Source organism: Alligator mississippiensis, chromosome 4, assembly GCF_030867095.1.
Source record: "Alligator mississippiensis isolate rAllMis1 chromosome 4, rAllMis1, whole genome shotgun sequence".
In the NCBI taxonomy this organism is placed as follows: domain Eukaryota; kingdom Metazoa; phylum Chordata; order Crocodylia; family Alligatoridae; genus Alligator; species Alligator mississippiensis.
In genome coordinates, this window is record NC_081827.1 from 95,742,426 (window position 1) to 95,757,402 (window position 14,977).

The 14,977-nt window shown below is 60.4% G+C and overlaps 3 non-coding genes across 3 annotated transcripts; all 3 read right to left on the reverse strand.

Moving 5' to 3' along the window:
• Positions 1-2,588: 2,588 nt before the first annotated feature.
• TRNAL-AAG (transfer RNA leucine (anticodon AAG)) lies at positions 2,589-2,670 on the reverse strand. Its single transcript has one exon. It is a non-coding gene; the product is annotated as a tRNA-Leu (tRNA).
• Positions 2,671-7,317: 4,647 nt separating this feature from the next.
• Positions 7,318-7,399, reverse strand: TRNAL-AAG (transfer RNA leucine (anticodon AAG)). Its single transcript has one exon. It is a non-coding gene; the product is annotated as a tRNA-Leu (tRNA).
• A 4,648-nt stretch (positions 7,400-12,047) lies between these two features.
• Positions 12,048-12,129, reverse strand: TRNAL-AAG (transfer RNA leucine (anticodon AAG)). Its single transcript has one exon. It is a non-coding gene; the product is annotated as a tRNA-Leu (tRNA).
• Positions 12,130-14,977: the final 2,848 nt, after the last annotated feature.

Genomic DNA, 14,977 nt, shown 5'->3' on the forward strand with positions numbered 1-14,977 from the left:
TGGAGCCAGAACCTGGCCCTCAGCCCGGTGGGGCCCCACGCCCTGCGGCGCGCTGGCCAGCCCGCCTTCTCCTGACGGGGCCAGGGAGGTGGGGGCGGCTCGCTCTCAGCACGGGCCCTTGACTTGCAATGCGTTTCCGGCCCTTGCTCGCCATGGGCCGAGAGGGCATTTGGCCAAAAATGGAGGGAGCGGAGAGAGCGAATCGGTCTCGTGACCTCAAACGCCAGAGGCTTGCATGGGGTTGACCTGGTGCCTGAAAGGTCCCATACGAATGCATGGGGTTGACATTGTGCCTGGAAGTCCCCACTGGCTTGCATGGGGTTGACCTGGTGCCTGGAAGACCCCATAGGAATGCACAGGGTTGACTGTCTGCCTACAAGTCCCCATAGGCTTGCATGGGGTTGAGCTGGTGCCCGAAAGGCCCCATAACAATGTCTGGGGATGACATTGTGCCTGGAAGTCCCCATAAGCTTACACGGGCTTGACCGAGAGCCTCAAGGTCCCCTTAGGCTTGCATGAGGTTGGCCTGGGGGCTCAAGGTCCCCATAGCAATGTATGGGGTTGACATTGTGCTGGCAAGTCCCCATAGCAGTGCATGGGGTAGACCTGGTGCCTGAAAGTCCCCTTAGGAACACATGGGGTTGACATTCTGCCTGAAAGTCCCCATTGGCTTCCATGGGGTTGACCTGGTGCCTCAAAGTCCCCTTAGGAATACATGGGGTTGACATTCCGCCTGCAAGTCCCCATAGGAGTGATTGGGGTTGATCTGGTGCCTGGAAGTCACCTTTGGAATACAGGGGGGTGACATTCTGCCTGAAACTCCCCTTTGGCTTCCATGGGGTTGACCTGGTGCCTGAAAGACCCCTTAGGAATACACGGGGTTGACATTGTGCCTGAAAGTCCCCTTTGGCTTCCATGGGGTTGACCTGGTGCCTCAAAGTCCGCTTAGGAATACACGGGGTTGACATTGTGCCTGCAAGTCCCCATTGGCTTGCATGGGGCTGACCTGGTGCCTCAAAGTCCCCTTAGGAATACATGGGGTTGACATTCTGCCTGAAAGTCCCCATTGGCTTCCATGGGGTTGACCTGGTGCCTGAAAGTCCCCTTAGGAATGCAAGGGGTTGACATTGGGACTGAAAGTGCCCTTTGGCTTCCATGGGGTTGACCTGGTGCCTCAAAGTCCGCTTAGGAATACACGGGGTTGACATCCTGCCTGCAAGTCCCCATTGGCTACCATGGGGTTGACCTGGTGCCTCCAAGTCCCCTTAGGAATACATGGGGTTGACATTCTGCCTGAAAGTCCCCATTGGCTTCCATGGGGTTGACCTGGTGCCTGGACGTCCCCTTAGGAATACATGGGGTTGACATTGTGACTCAAAGTCCCCTTTGGCTTCCATGGGGCTGACCTGGTGCCTCAAAGTCCCCTTAGGAATACATGGGGTTGACATTCTGCCTGCAAGTCCCCATTGGCTACCATGGGGTTGACCTGGTGCCTCAAAGTCCCCTTAGGAATACACGGGGTTAACATTCTGCCTGTAAATCCCCATAGGAGTGATTGGGGTTGATCTGGTGCCTGGAAGTCACCTTTGGAATACATGGGGGTGACATTCTGCCTGAAACTTCCCTTTGGCTTCCATGGGGTTGACCTGGTGCCTCAAAGTCCCCTTAGGAATACATGGGGTTGACATTCTGCCTGCAAGTCCCCATAGGAGTGATTGGGGTTGACCTGGTGCCTGGAAGTCAGCTTTGGAATACATGGGGATGACATTCTGCCTGTAACTCCCCTTTGGCTTCCATGGGGTTGACCTGGTGCCTGAAAGACCCCTTAGGAATACATGGGGTTGACACTGTGCCTGAAAGTCCCCTTTGGCTTCCATGGGGTTGACCTGGTGCCTCAAAGTCCCTTTAGGAATACATGGGGTTGACCTTGTGCCTGAAAGTCCCCTTTGGCTTCCATAAGGTTGACCTGGTGCCACAAATTCCTACCGCCCAGGATTTCCCTGCCAAGCAAATACAGAGGGTGCGGTCGGGCAACAATAAACACAGCACCCGCACAACCCCCCGGGGCTTAAGCCTCCAAAAACTGGCCCTCCCACCCAGGCTCCGTCTTTCCGTGCCCCCGCCGCCACCGCCCTGCTTCCCTACTTCCGCCTGCCCAACATTTGCTCCAGGTCCCGGCCTGCTACCCACCTTCCTCTCCCCAGCCATCCTAGTATCTAGAGGCCCCTACTCCCAGGCTTTTCACATCTGCTCCGCCTCCTTCGAGGCGACCGCCATTTCCCTCCTTGCCGTATCACACTGCTCCTCTTGGTCCTGCCTCCTGCAGGCACCCAGGTCGCCCTGGTCCTGCTCACCACTGTGTATGGGGCAGTCGCGAAGCTGGTCTCTTGGGACCAGGGGCAAGAAGGGCTGGAGCAGCCCCCCCAACTTGGGGGCAAGGGCTCCAGAAAGCAGGGGCAGAATGAGCAGAGTCGAGGCTTCAGCAGCCTAAGGGGGACCTTTGGGCAGAGCGCGAGCTGCGAGGGAACAAGGCCGTAGCAAGGGGAGCTTCGGGAGGCCCAAGTGCCACCTGCACGCTGCAAAATCTGTGGCAGCGGTGGGATTCGAACCCACGCCCCCGCAGAGACTGGAGCCTTAATCCAGCGCCTTGGACCGCTCGGCCACGCTCCCCCAGGCTGGGCCACTTTCTCTGCGGGGCGCCCAAGCACCTGCTTCGGCCTGGCTGCTTTTCCTCCGCCACCTCCCGCACCTGACACCGCACCAGCCCAGCAGAAAAGAAGCAGGGACTGGGGCTGCCACTAGTGACCGGGCTGGGCATGGCCCTCAGCGTTCATGGTGTGCGCTACCTTGGGCAAAGCCGGCCCAGGAAGAGCATCGCCAGCGCCACCCGCGCGGACACACCAGGCGCCTGCCTCCTGGCCAGCACCGGGAAGAAAAGGCAGCGGGGGGCCAAGCTTAGGCGACTGGAGCCTGCCCCGGGTGGCAGGCAAGGCGCCTGGCTCAGGCAGCAAGAGGCAAGCCTGCCTTCTCTGAGGCTCGAACTCAGGACCTCCAGATTATGAGACTGACGCGCTGCCGTCTGCGCTAAGAAGGCCCGGTTGGCTCAGCCCCCTGGTCCCGCACCACCACCGGGAGCCCTCACCTCCGGCCCACCGGGGTCCGTCGGCCAGGTCTAGGGCAAGGGACCCGGACGGGAAAACAATAGCAGCTCTCCAGCTCGGAAGGCGATTGCCATTCTCTCTCTCAGGGGCGCTCTCCTTCCCCACAAGAACCCAACCGGATTATTGGGCGGCAGTTAGCTCTGCGAACCAGCCCTGTGAGCTCGGGGCACCAGCTGCTGGTCTTTTGCAACAAACAGCTCTGTTCAGGTCATGGGTCTGAAAAGACAGGAAGCAAAAGCCCTCCACCTCCATTCGACTTCCCCCTGGGGCCAGGGAAAGTGAGGCAGGGCTCAACATGAAGAGAGGAGGCACACCCCCAGCCACACACAACGCGAAGGGTGCTACGGGCTGCTCAGGACTGGGCTGGCCCTGTTGAGGATGCAGCCTGGGGCATTTCTCCCGTCAGGCACAATACTCGTGGGCACCAGTGGACCGCCGTGCTGGAGTGATGCACAGTCCTACTCCGTGGTCCCAGATCCTGAAAACATATTGCCTGGAGGCAGAACCCGCTGTCAAAGGCTGCTGTCAGAGGCTCAGAAGAGGGGCGCGGGCAGAAGAAAGGAAGGGGCGCCCTTCCACCTGGGCTCTGCAGGTATCTGTGGCGGGCGGTTGCATGGCCACCAGGAAGAGCGCTGGCTCGGGTTTTGGCCTGCGTGGGGAGCCTGCGGGAAGGCGTGGGCTGGGAGGAGGAGAAAGGAAGCACTGCTCCTCACTGTGCGAGGTGCTGGCTTCCTGTCAGAGAGGCAAGAGGGTGTCGGGGCAGAAGGGCAGCTTGCCAGCCCCAGCAGAGTGGCGCAGCGGGAGCGTGCTGGGCCCATAACCCAGAGGTCGATGGATCGAAACCATCCTCTGCTATGTTTCCCCCCTGCTTGCCTTTTGCTTCCCCTACCTGATTCCCGCCCCTCCAAGTGGCTTTGTCCTTGACATGCCTGAGAGTGGGGCTCTCCGGCCTCCTTCCCCAAAGGCGGTGGGGAGCGTGCTCACGGAACTTTGCAAGGGAAGGCCGGTGGGCTCTCCTCCAGTGACAGTCCTGCCGAGGGAGTGGGGGCGGGGCAGCTGCGGCAGCCCCGGGGCAGCTGTGGCCTCGGAGGGAAGGGAGGAGAAGGTGCTCAGAAGCAGAGAAGAGCCCGCCAGGAATGGGACCGAGTGACCTGGGCACCAGGCACCACAGCGCAAGCAAAGGAAGCCAACGCGGTTGCCAGGCCGTGAAGGCATCTTCCTCCCCCCTGCCTCCTAGTTTGGGGACCAAAGAAAGAAGGGGTTGAGCACCTGTGTCTGTGTTGGAGGCGGGAGGGAGAGGGAAGGATCGCAGGAGGATTTGGGCGACTGGGTCTAGGAGGAGCCCGAGAACGTGGCGGCCGCTACTCAGGAAAGGCCAGCAGAGCAGGGAGGCTGGCTGCAAAGGAAGGGCCTGGGAGAAGGCGGCCTGCCAAGAGCTGTGACCGCAGCCCCGAGGGGTCCTCCTACCTGGGCAAGACATCCGGGAATACAGCTTCAGCCCCCAAACCTGGAGCGTGGGGGCTGAGGAGGTGGCAACGTGGGCTTTGGGGCCCAGGCTGCCAAAGAGGCTGGAGCCAGAACCTGGCCCTCAGCCCGGTGGGGCCCCACGCCCTGCGGCGCGCTGGCCAGCCCGCCTTCTCCTGACGGGGCCGGGGAGGTGGGGGCGGCTCGCTCTCAGCACGGGCCCTTGACTTGCAATGCGTTTCCGGCCCTTGCTCGCCATGGGCCGAGAGGGCATTTGGCCAAAAATGGAGGGAGCGGAGAGAGCGAATCGGTCTCGTGACCTCAAACGCCAGAGGCTTGCATGGGGTTGACCTGGTGCCTGAAAGGTCCCATACGAATGCATGGGGTTGACATTGTGCCTGGAAGTCCCCACTGGCTTGCATGGGGTTGACCTGGTGCCTGGAAGACCCCATAGGAATGCACAGGGTTGACTGTCTGCCTACAAGTCCCCATAGACTTGCATGGGTTTGAGCTGGTGCCCGAAAGGCCCCATAACAATGTCTGGGGATGACATTGTGCCTGGAAGTCCCCATAAGCTTACACGGGCTTGACCGAGAGCCTCAAGGTCCCCTTAGGCTTGCATGAGGTTGGCCTGGGGGCTCAAGGTCCCCATAGCAATGTATGGGGTTGACATTGTGCTGGCAAGTCCCCATAGCAGTGCATGGGGTAGACCTGGTGCCTGAAAGTCCCCTTAGGAACACATGGGGTTGACATTCTGCCTGAAAGTCCCCATTGGCTTCCATGGGGTTGACCTGGTGCCTCAAAGTCCCCTTAGGAATACATGGGGTTGACATTCCGCCTGCAAGTCCCCATAGGAGTGATTGGGGTTGATCTGGTGCCTGGAAGTCACCTTTGGAATACAGGGGGGTGACATTCTGCCTGAAACTCCCCTTTGGCTTCCATGGGGTTGACCTGGTGCCTGAAAGACCCCTTAGGAATACACGGGGTTGACATTGTGCCTGAAAGTCCCCTTTGGCTTCCATGGGGTTGACCTGGTGCCTCAAAGTCCGCTTAGGAATACACGGGGTTGACATTGTGCCTGCAAGTCCCCATTGGCTTGCATGGGGCTGACCTGGTGCCTCAAAGTCCCCTTAGGAATACATGGGGTTGACATTCTGCCTGAAAGTCCCCATTGGCTTCCATGGGGTTGACCTGGTGCCTGAAAGTCCCCTTAGGAATGCAAGGGGTTGACATTGGGACTGAAAGTGCCCTTTGGCTTCCATGGGGTTGACCTGGTGCCTCAAAGTCCGCTTAGGAATACACGGGGTTGACATCCTGCCTGCAAGTCCCCATTGGCTACCATGGGGTTGACCTGGTGCCTCCAAGTCCCCTTAGGAATACATGGGGTTGACATTCTGCCTGAAAGTCCCCATTGGCTTCCATGGGGTTGACCTGGTGCCTGGACGTCCCCTTAGGAATACATGGGGTTGACATTGTGACTCAAAGTCCCCTTTGGCTTCCATGGGGCTGACCTGGTGCCTCAAAGTCCCCTTAGGAATACATGGGGTTGACATTCTGCCTGCAAGTCCCCATTGGCTACCATGGGGTTGACCTGGTGCCTCAAAGTCCCCTTAGGAATACACGGGGTTAACATTCTGCCTGTAAATCCCCATAGGAGTGATTGGGGTTGATCTGGTGCCTGGAAGTCACCTTTGGAATACATGGGGGTGACATTCTGCCTGAAACTTCCCTTTGGCTTCCATGGGGTTGACCTGGTGCCTCAAAGTCCCCTTAGGAATACATGGGGTTGACATTCTGCCTGCAAGTCCCCATAGGAGTGATTGGGGTTGACCTGGTGCCTGGAAGTCAGCTTTGGAATACATGGGGATGACATTCTGCCTGTAACTCCCCTTTGGCTTCCATGGGGTTGACCTGGTGCCTGAAAGACCCCTTAGGAATACATGGGGTTGACACTGTGCCTGAAAGTCCCCTTTGGCTTCCATGGGGTTGACCTGGTGCCTCAAAGTCCCTTTAGGAATACATGGGGTTGACCTTGTGCCTGAAAGTCCCCTTTGGCTTCCATAAGGTTGACCTGGTGCCACAAATTCCTACCGCCCAGGATTTCCCTGCCAAGCAAATACAGAGGGTGCGGTCGGGCAACAATAAACACAGCACCCGCACAACCACCCGGGGCTTAAGCCTCCAAAAACTGGCCCTCCCACCCAGGCTCCGTCTTTCCGTGCCCCCGCCGCCACCGCCCTGCTTCCCTACTTCCGCCTGCCCAACATTTGCTCCAGGTCCCGGCCTGCTACCCACCTTCCTCTCCCCAGCCATCCTAGTATCTAGAGGCCCCTACTCCCAGGCTTTTCACATCTGCTCCGCCTCCTTCGAGGCGACCGCCATTTCCCTCCTTGCCGTATCACACTGCTCCTCTTGGTCCTGCCTCCTGCAGGCACCCAGGTCGCCCTGGTCCTGCTCACCACTGTGTATGGGGCAGTCGCGAAGCTGGTCTCTTGGGACCAGGGGCAAGAAGGGCTGGAGCAGCCCCCCCAACTTGGGGGAAGGGCTCCAGAAAGCAGGGGCAGAATGAGCAGAGTCGAGGCTTCAGCAGCCTAAGGGGGACCTTTGGGCAGAGGGCGAGCTGCGAGGGAACAAGGCCGTAGCAAGGGGAGCTTCGGGAGGCCCAAGTGCCACCTGCACGCTGCAAAATCTGTGGCAGCGGTGGGATTCGAACCCACGCCCCCGCAGAGACTGGAGCCTTAATCCAGCGCCTTGGACCGCTCGGCCACGCTCCCCCAGGCTGGGCCACTTTCTCTGCGGGGCGCCCAAGCACCTGCTTCGGCCTGGCTGCTTTTCCTCCGCCACCTCCCGCACCTGACACCGCACCAGCCCAGCAGAAAAGAAGCAGGGACTGGGGCTGCCACTAGTGACCGGGCTGGGCATGGCCCTCAGCGTTCATGGTGTGCGCTACCTTGGGCAAAGCCGGCCCAGGAAGAGCATCGCCAGCGCCACCCGCGCGGACACACCAGGCGCCTGCCTCCTGGCCAGCACCGGGAAGAAAAGGCAGCGGGGGGCCAAGCTTAGGCGACTGGAGCCTGCCCCGGGTGGCAGGCAAGGCGCCTGGCTCAGGCAGCAAGAGGCAAGCCTGCCTTCTCTGAGGCTCGAACTCAGGACCTCCAGATTATGAGACTGACGCGCTGCCGTCTGCGCTAAGAAGGCCCGGCTGGCTCAGCCCCCTGGTCCCGCACCACCACCGGGAGCCCTCACCTCCGGCCCACCGGGGTCCGTCGGCCAGGTCTAGGGCAAGGGACCCGGACGGGAAAACAATAGCAGCTCTCCAGCTCGGAAGGCGATTGCCATTCTCTCTCTCAGGGGCGCTCTCCTTCCCCACAAGAAGCCAACCGGATTATTGGGCGGCAGTTAGCTCTGCGAACCAGCCCTGTGAGCTCGGGGCACCAGCTGCTGGTCTTTTGCAACAAACAGCTCTGTTCAGGTCATGGGTCTGAAAAGACAGGAAGCAAAAGCCCTCCACCTCCATTCGACTTCCCCCTGGGGCCAGGGAAAGTGAGGCAGGGCTCAACATGAAGAGAGGAGGCACACCCCCAGCCACACACAACGCGAAGGGTGCTACGGGCTGCTCAGGACTGGGCTGGCCCTGTTGAGGATGCAGCCTGGGGCATTTCTCCCGTCAGGCACAATACTCGTGGGCACCAGTGGACCGCCGTGCTGGAGTGATGCACAGTCCTACTCCGTGGTCCCAGATCCTGAAAACATATTGCCTGGAGGCAGAACCCGCTGTCAAAGGCTGCTGTCAGAGGCTCAGAAGAGGGGCGCGGGCAGAAGAAAGGAAGGGGCGCCCTTCCACCTGGGCTCTGCAGGTATCTGTGGCGGGCGGTTGCATGGCCACCAGGAAGAGCGCTGGCTCGGGTTTTGGCCTGCGTGGGGAGCCTGCGGGAAGGCGTGGGCTGGGAGGAGGAGAAAGGAAGCACTGCTCCTCACTGTGCGAGGTGCTGGCTTCCTGTCAGAGAGGCAAGAGGGTGTCGGGGCAGAAGGGCAGCCTGCCAGCCCCAGCAGAGTGGCGCAGCGGGAGCGTGCTGGGCCCATAACCCAGAGGTCGATGGATCGAAACCATCCTCTGCTATGTTTCCCCCCTGCTTGCCTTTTGCTTCCCCTACCTGATTCCCGCCCCTCCAAGTGGCTTTGTCCTTGACATGCCTGAGAGTGGGGCTCTCCGGCCTCCTTCCCCAAAGGCGGTGGGGAGCGTGCTCACGGAACTTTGCAAGGGAAGGCCGGTGGGCTCTCCTCCAGTGACAGTCCTGCCGAGGGAGTGGGGGCGGGGCAGCTGCGGCAGCCCCGGGGCAGCTGTGGCCTCGGAGGGAAGGGAGGAGAAGGTGCTCAGAAGCAGAGAAGAGCCCGCCAGGAATGGGACCGAGTGACCTGGGCACCAGGCACCACAGCGCAAGCAAAGGAAGCCAACGCGGTTGCCAGGCCGTGAAGGCATCTTCCTCCCCCCTGCCTCCTAGTTTGGGGACCAAAGAAAGAAGGGGTTGAGCACCTGTGTCTGTGTTGGAGGCGGGAGGGAGAGGGAAGGATCGCAGGAGGATTTGGGGGACTGGGTCTAGGAGGAGCCCGAGAACGTGGCGGCCGCTACTCAGGAAAGGCCAGCAGAGCAGGGAGGCTGGCTGCAAAGGAAGGGCCTGGGAGAAGGCGGCCTGCCAAGAGCTGTGACCGCAGCCCCGAGGGGTCCTCCTACCTGGGCAAGACATCCGGGAATACAGCTTCAGCCCCCAAACCTGGAGCGTGGGGGCTGAGGAGGTGGCAACGTGGGCTTTGGGGCCCAGGCTGCCAAAGAGGCTGGAGCCAGAACCTGGCCCTCAGCCCGGTGGGGCCCCACGCCCTGCGGCGCGCTGGCCAGCCCGCCTTCTCCTGACGGGGCCGGGGAGGTGGGGGCGGCTCGCTCTCAGCACGGGCCCTTGACTTGCAATGCGTTTCCGGCCCTTGCTCGCCATGGGCCGAGAGGGCATTTGGCCAAAAATGGAGGGAGCGGAGAGAGCGAATCGGTCTCGTGACCTCAAACGCCAGAGGCTTGCATGGGGTTGACCTGGTGCCTGAAAGGTCCCATACGAATGCATGGGGTTGACATTGTGCCTGGAAGTCCCCACTGGCTTGCATGGGGTTGACCTGGTGCCTGGAAGACCCCATAGGAATGCACAGGGTTGACTGTCTGCCTACAAGTCCCCATAGACTTGCATGGGTTTGAGCTGGTGCCCGAAAGGCCCCATAACAATGTCTGGGGATGACATTGTGCCTGGAAGTCCCCATAAGCTTACACGGGCTTGACCGAGAGCCTCAAGGTCCCCTTAGGCTTGCATGAGGTTGGCCTGGGGGCTCAAGGTCCCCATAGCAATGTATGGGGTTGACATTGTGCTGGCAAGTCCCCATAGCAGTGCATGGGGTAGACCTGGTGCCTGAAAGTCCCCTTAGGAACACATGGGGTTGACATTCTGCCTGAAAGTCCCCATTGGCTTCCATGGGGTTGACCTGGTGCCTCAAAGTCCCCTTAGGAATACATGGGGTTGACATTCCGCCTGCAAGTCCCCATAGGAGTGATTGGGGTTGATCTGGTGCCTGGAAGTCACCTTTGGAATACAGGGGGGTGACATTCTGCCTGAAACTCCCCTTTGGCTTCCATGGGGTTGACCTGGTGCCTGAAAGACCCCTTAGGAATACACGGGGTTGACATTGTGCCTGAAAGTCCCCTTTGGCTTCCATGGGGTTGACCTGGTGCCTCAAAGTCCGCTTAGGAATACACGGGGTTGACATTGTGCCTGCAAGTCCCCATTGGCTTGCATGGGGCTGACCTGGTGCCTCAAAGTCCCCTTAGGAATACATGGGGTTGACATTCTGCCTGAAAGTCCCCATTGGCTTCCATGGGGTTGACCTGGTGCCTGAAAGTCCCCTTAGGAATGCAAGGGGTTGACATTGGGACTGAAAGTGCCCTTTGGCTTCCATGGGGTTGACCTGGTGCCTCAAAGTCCGCTTAGGAATACACGGGGTTGACATCCTGCCTGCAAGTCCCCATTGGCTACCATGGGGTTGACCTGGTGCCTCCAAGTCCCCTTAGGAATACATGGGGTTGACATTCTGCCTGAAAGTCCCCATTGGCTTCCATGGGGTTGACCTGGTGCCTGGACGTCCCCTTAGGAATACATGGGGTTGACATTGTGACTCAAAGTCCCCTTTGGCTTCCATGGGGCTGACCTGGTGCCTCAAAGTCCCCTTAGGAATACATGGGGTTGACATTCTGCCTGCAAGTCCCCATTGGCTACCATGGGGTTGACCTGGTGCCTCAAAGTCCCCTTAGGAATACACGGGGTTAACATTCTGCCTGTAAATCCCCATAGGAGTGATTGGGGTTGATCTGGTGCCTGGAAGTCACCTTTGGAATACATGGGGGTGACATTCTGCCTGAAACTTCCCTTTGGCTTCCATGGGGTTGACCTGGTGCCTCAAAGTCCCCTTAGGAATACATGGGGTTGACATTCTGCCTGCAAGTCCCCATAGGAGTGATTGGGGTTGACCTGGTGCCTGGAAGTCAGCTTTGGAATACATGGGGATGACATTCTGCCTGTAACTCCCCTTTGGCTTCCATGGGGTTGACCTGGTGCCTGAAAGACCCCTTAGGAATACATGGGGTTGACACTGTGCCTGAAAGTCCCCTTTGGCTTCCATGGGGTTGACCTGGTGCCTCAAAGTCCCTTTAGGAATACATGGGGTTGACCTTGTGCCTGAAAGTCCCCTTTGGCTTCCATAAGGTTGACCTGGTGCCACAAATTCCTACCGCCCAGGATTTCCCTGCCAAGCAAATACAGAGGGTGCGGTCGGGCAACAATAAACACAGCACCCGCACAACCACCCGGGGCTTAAGCCTCCAAAAACTGGCCCTCCCACCCAGGCTCCGTCTTTCCGTGCCCCCGCCGCCACCGCCCTGCTTCCCTACTTCCGCCTGCCCAACATTTGCTCCAGGTCCCGGCCTGCTACCCACCTTCCTCTCCCCAGCCATCCTAGTATCTAGAGGCCCCTACTCCCAGGCTTTTCACATCTGCTCCGCCTCCTTCGAGGCGACCGCCATTTCCCTCCTTGCCGTATCACACTGCTCCTCTTGGTCCTGCCTCCTGCAGGCACCCAGGTCGCCCTGGTCCTGCTCACCACTGTGTATGGGGCAGTCGCGAAGCTGGTCTCTTGGGACCAGGGGCAAGAAGGGCTGGAGCAGCCCCCCCAACTTGGGGGCAAGGGCTCCAGAAAGCAGGGGCAGAATGAGCAGAGTCGAGGCTTCAGCAGCCTAAGGGGGACCTTTGGGCAGAGCGCGAGCTGCGAGGGAACAAGGCCGTAGCAAGGGGAGCTTCGGGAGGCCCAAGTGCCACCTGCACGCTGCAAAATCTGTGGCAGCGGTGGGATTCGAACCCACGCCCCCGCAGAGACTGGAGCCTTAATCCAGCGCCTTGGACCGCTCGGCCACGCTCCCCCAGGCTGGGCCACTTTCTCTGCGGGGCGCCCAAGCACCTGCTTCGGCCTGGCTGCTTTTCCTCCGCCACCTCCCGCACCTGACACCGCACCAGCCCAGCAGAAAAGAAGCAGGGACTGGGGCTGCCACTAGTGACCGGGCTGGGCATGGCCCTCAGCGTTCATGGTGTGCGCTACCTTGGGCAAAGCCGGCCCAGGAAGAGCATCGCCAGCGCCACCCGCGCGGACACACCAGGCGCCTGCCTCCTGGCCAGCACCGGGAAGAAAAGGCAGCGGGGGGCCAAGCTTAGGCGACTGGAGCCTGCCCCGGGTGGCAGGCAAGGCGCCTGGCTCAGGCAGCAAGAGGCAAGCCTGCCTTCTCTGAGGCTCGAACTCAGGACCTCCAGATTATGAGACTGACGCGCTGCCGTCTGCGCTAAGAAGGCCCGGTTGGCTCAGCCCCCTGGTCCCGCACCACCACCGGGAGCCCTCACCTCCGGCCCACCGGGGTCCGTCGGCCAGGTCTAGGGCAAGGGACCCGGACGGGAAAACAATAGCAGCTCTCCAGCTCGGAAGGCGATTGCCATTCTCTCTCTCAGGGGCGCTCTCCTTCCCCACAAGAACCCAACCGGATTATTGGGCGGCAGTTAGCTCTGCGAACCAGCCCTGTGAGCTCGGGGCACCAGCTGCTGGTCTTTTGCAACAAACAGCTCTGTTCAGGTCATGGGTCTGAAAAGACAGGAAGCAAAAGCCCTCCACCTCCATTCGACTTCCCCCTGGGGCCAGGGAAAGTGAGGCAGGGCTCAACATGAAGAGAGGAGGCACACCCCCAGCCACACACAACGCGAAGGGTGCTACGGGCTGCTCAGGACTGGGCTGGCCCTGTTGAGGATGCAGCCTGGGGCATTTCTCCCGTCAGGCACAATACTCGTGGGCACCAGTGGACCGCCGTGCTGGAGTGATGCACAGTCCTACTCCGTGGTCCCAGATCCTGAAAACATATTGCCTGGAGGCAGAACCCGCTGTCAAAGGCTGCTGTCAGAGGCTCAGAAGAGGGGCGCGGGCAGAAGAAAGGAAGGGGCGCCCTTCCACCTGGGCTCTGCAGGTATCTGTGGCGGGCGGTTGCATGGCCACCAGGAAGAGCGCTGGCTCGGGTTTTGGCCTGCGTGGGGAGCCTGCGGGAAGGCGTGGGCTGGGAGGAGGAGAAAGGAAGCACTGCTCCTCACTGTGCGAGGTGCTGGCTTCCTGTCAGAGAGGCAAGAGGGTGTCGGGGCAGAAGGGCAACCTGCCAGCCCCAGCAGAGTGGCGCAGCGGGAGCGTGCTGGGCCCATAACCCAGAGGTCGATGGATCGAAACCATCCTCTGCTATGTTTCCCCCCTGCTTGCCTTTTGCTTCCCCTACCTGATTCCCGCCCCTCCAAGTGGCTTTGTCCTTGACATGCCTGAGAGTGGGGCTCTCCGGCCTCCTTCCCCAAAGGCGGTGGGGAGCGTGCTCACGGAACTTTGCAAGGGAAGGCCGGTGGGCTCTCCTCCAGTGACAGTCCTGCCGAGGGAGTGGGGGCGGGGCAGCTGCGGCAGCCCCGGGGCAGCTGTGGCCTCGGAGGGAAGGGAGGAGAAGGTGCTCAGAAGCAGAGAAGAGCCCGCCAGGAATGGGACCGAGTGACCTGGGCACCAGGCACCACAGCGCAAGCAAAGGAAGCCAACGCGGTTGCCAGGCCGTGAAGGCATCTTCCTCCCCCCTGCCTCCTAGTTTGGGGACCAAAGAAAGAAGGGGTTGAGCACCTGTGTCTGTGTTGGAGGCGGGAGGGAGAGGGAAGGATCGCAGGAGGATTTGGGGGACTGGGTCTAGGAGGAGCCCGAGAACGTGGCGGCCGCTACTCAGGAAAGGCCAGCAGAGCAGGGAGGCTGGCTGCAAAGGAAGGGCCTGGGAGAAGGCGGCCTGCCAAGAGCTGTGACCGCAGCCCCGAGGGGTCCTCCTACCTGGGCAAGACATCCGGGAATACAGCTTCAGCCCCCAAACCTGGAGCGTGGGGGCTGAGGAGGTGGCAACGTGGGCTTTGGGGCCCAGGCTGCCAAAGAGGCTGGAGCCAGAACCTGGCCCTCAGCCCGGTGGGGCCCCACGCCCTGCGGCGCGCTGGCCAGCCCGCCTTCTCCTGACGGGGCCGGGGAGGTGGGGGCGGCTCGCTCTCAGCACGGGCCCTTGACTTGCAATGCGTTTCCGGCCCTTGCTCGCCATGGGCCGAGAGGGCATTTGGCCAAAAATGGAGGGAGCGGAGACAGCGAATCGGTCTCGTGACCTCAAACGCCAGAGGCTTGCATGGGGTTGACCTGGTGCCTGAAAGGTCCCATACGAATGCATGGGGTTGACATTGTGCCTGGAAGTCCCCACTGGCTTGCATGGGGTTGACCTGGTGCCTGGAAGACCCCATAGGAATGCACAGGGTTGACTGTCTGCCTACAAGTCCCCATAGACTTGCATGGGTTTGAGCTGGTGCCCGAAAGGCCCCATAACAATGTCTGGGGATGACATTGTGCCTGGAAGTCCCCATAAGCTTACACGGGCTTGACCGAGAGCCTCAAGGTCCCCTTAGGCTTGCATGAGGTTGGCCTGGGGGCTCAAGGTCCCCATAGCAATGTATGGGGTTGACATTGTGCTGGCAAGTCCCCATAGCAGTGCATGGGGTAGACCTGGTGCCTGAAAGTCCCCTTAGGAACACATGGGGTTGACATTCTGCCTGAAAGTCCCCATTGGCTTCCATGGGGTTGACCTGGTGCCTCAAAGTCCCCTTAGGAATACATGGGGTTGACATTCCGCCTGCAAGTCCCCATAGGAGTGATTGGGGTTGATCTGGTGCCTGGAAGTCACCTTT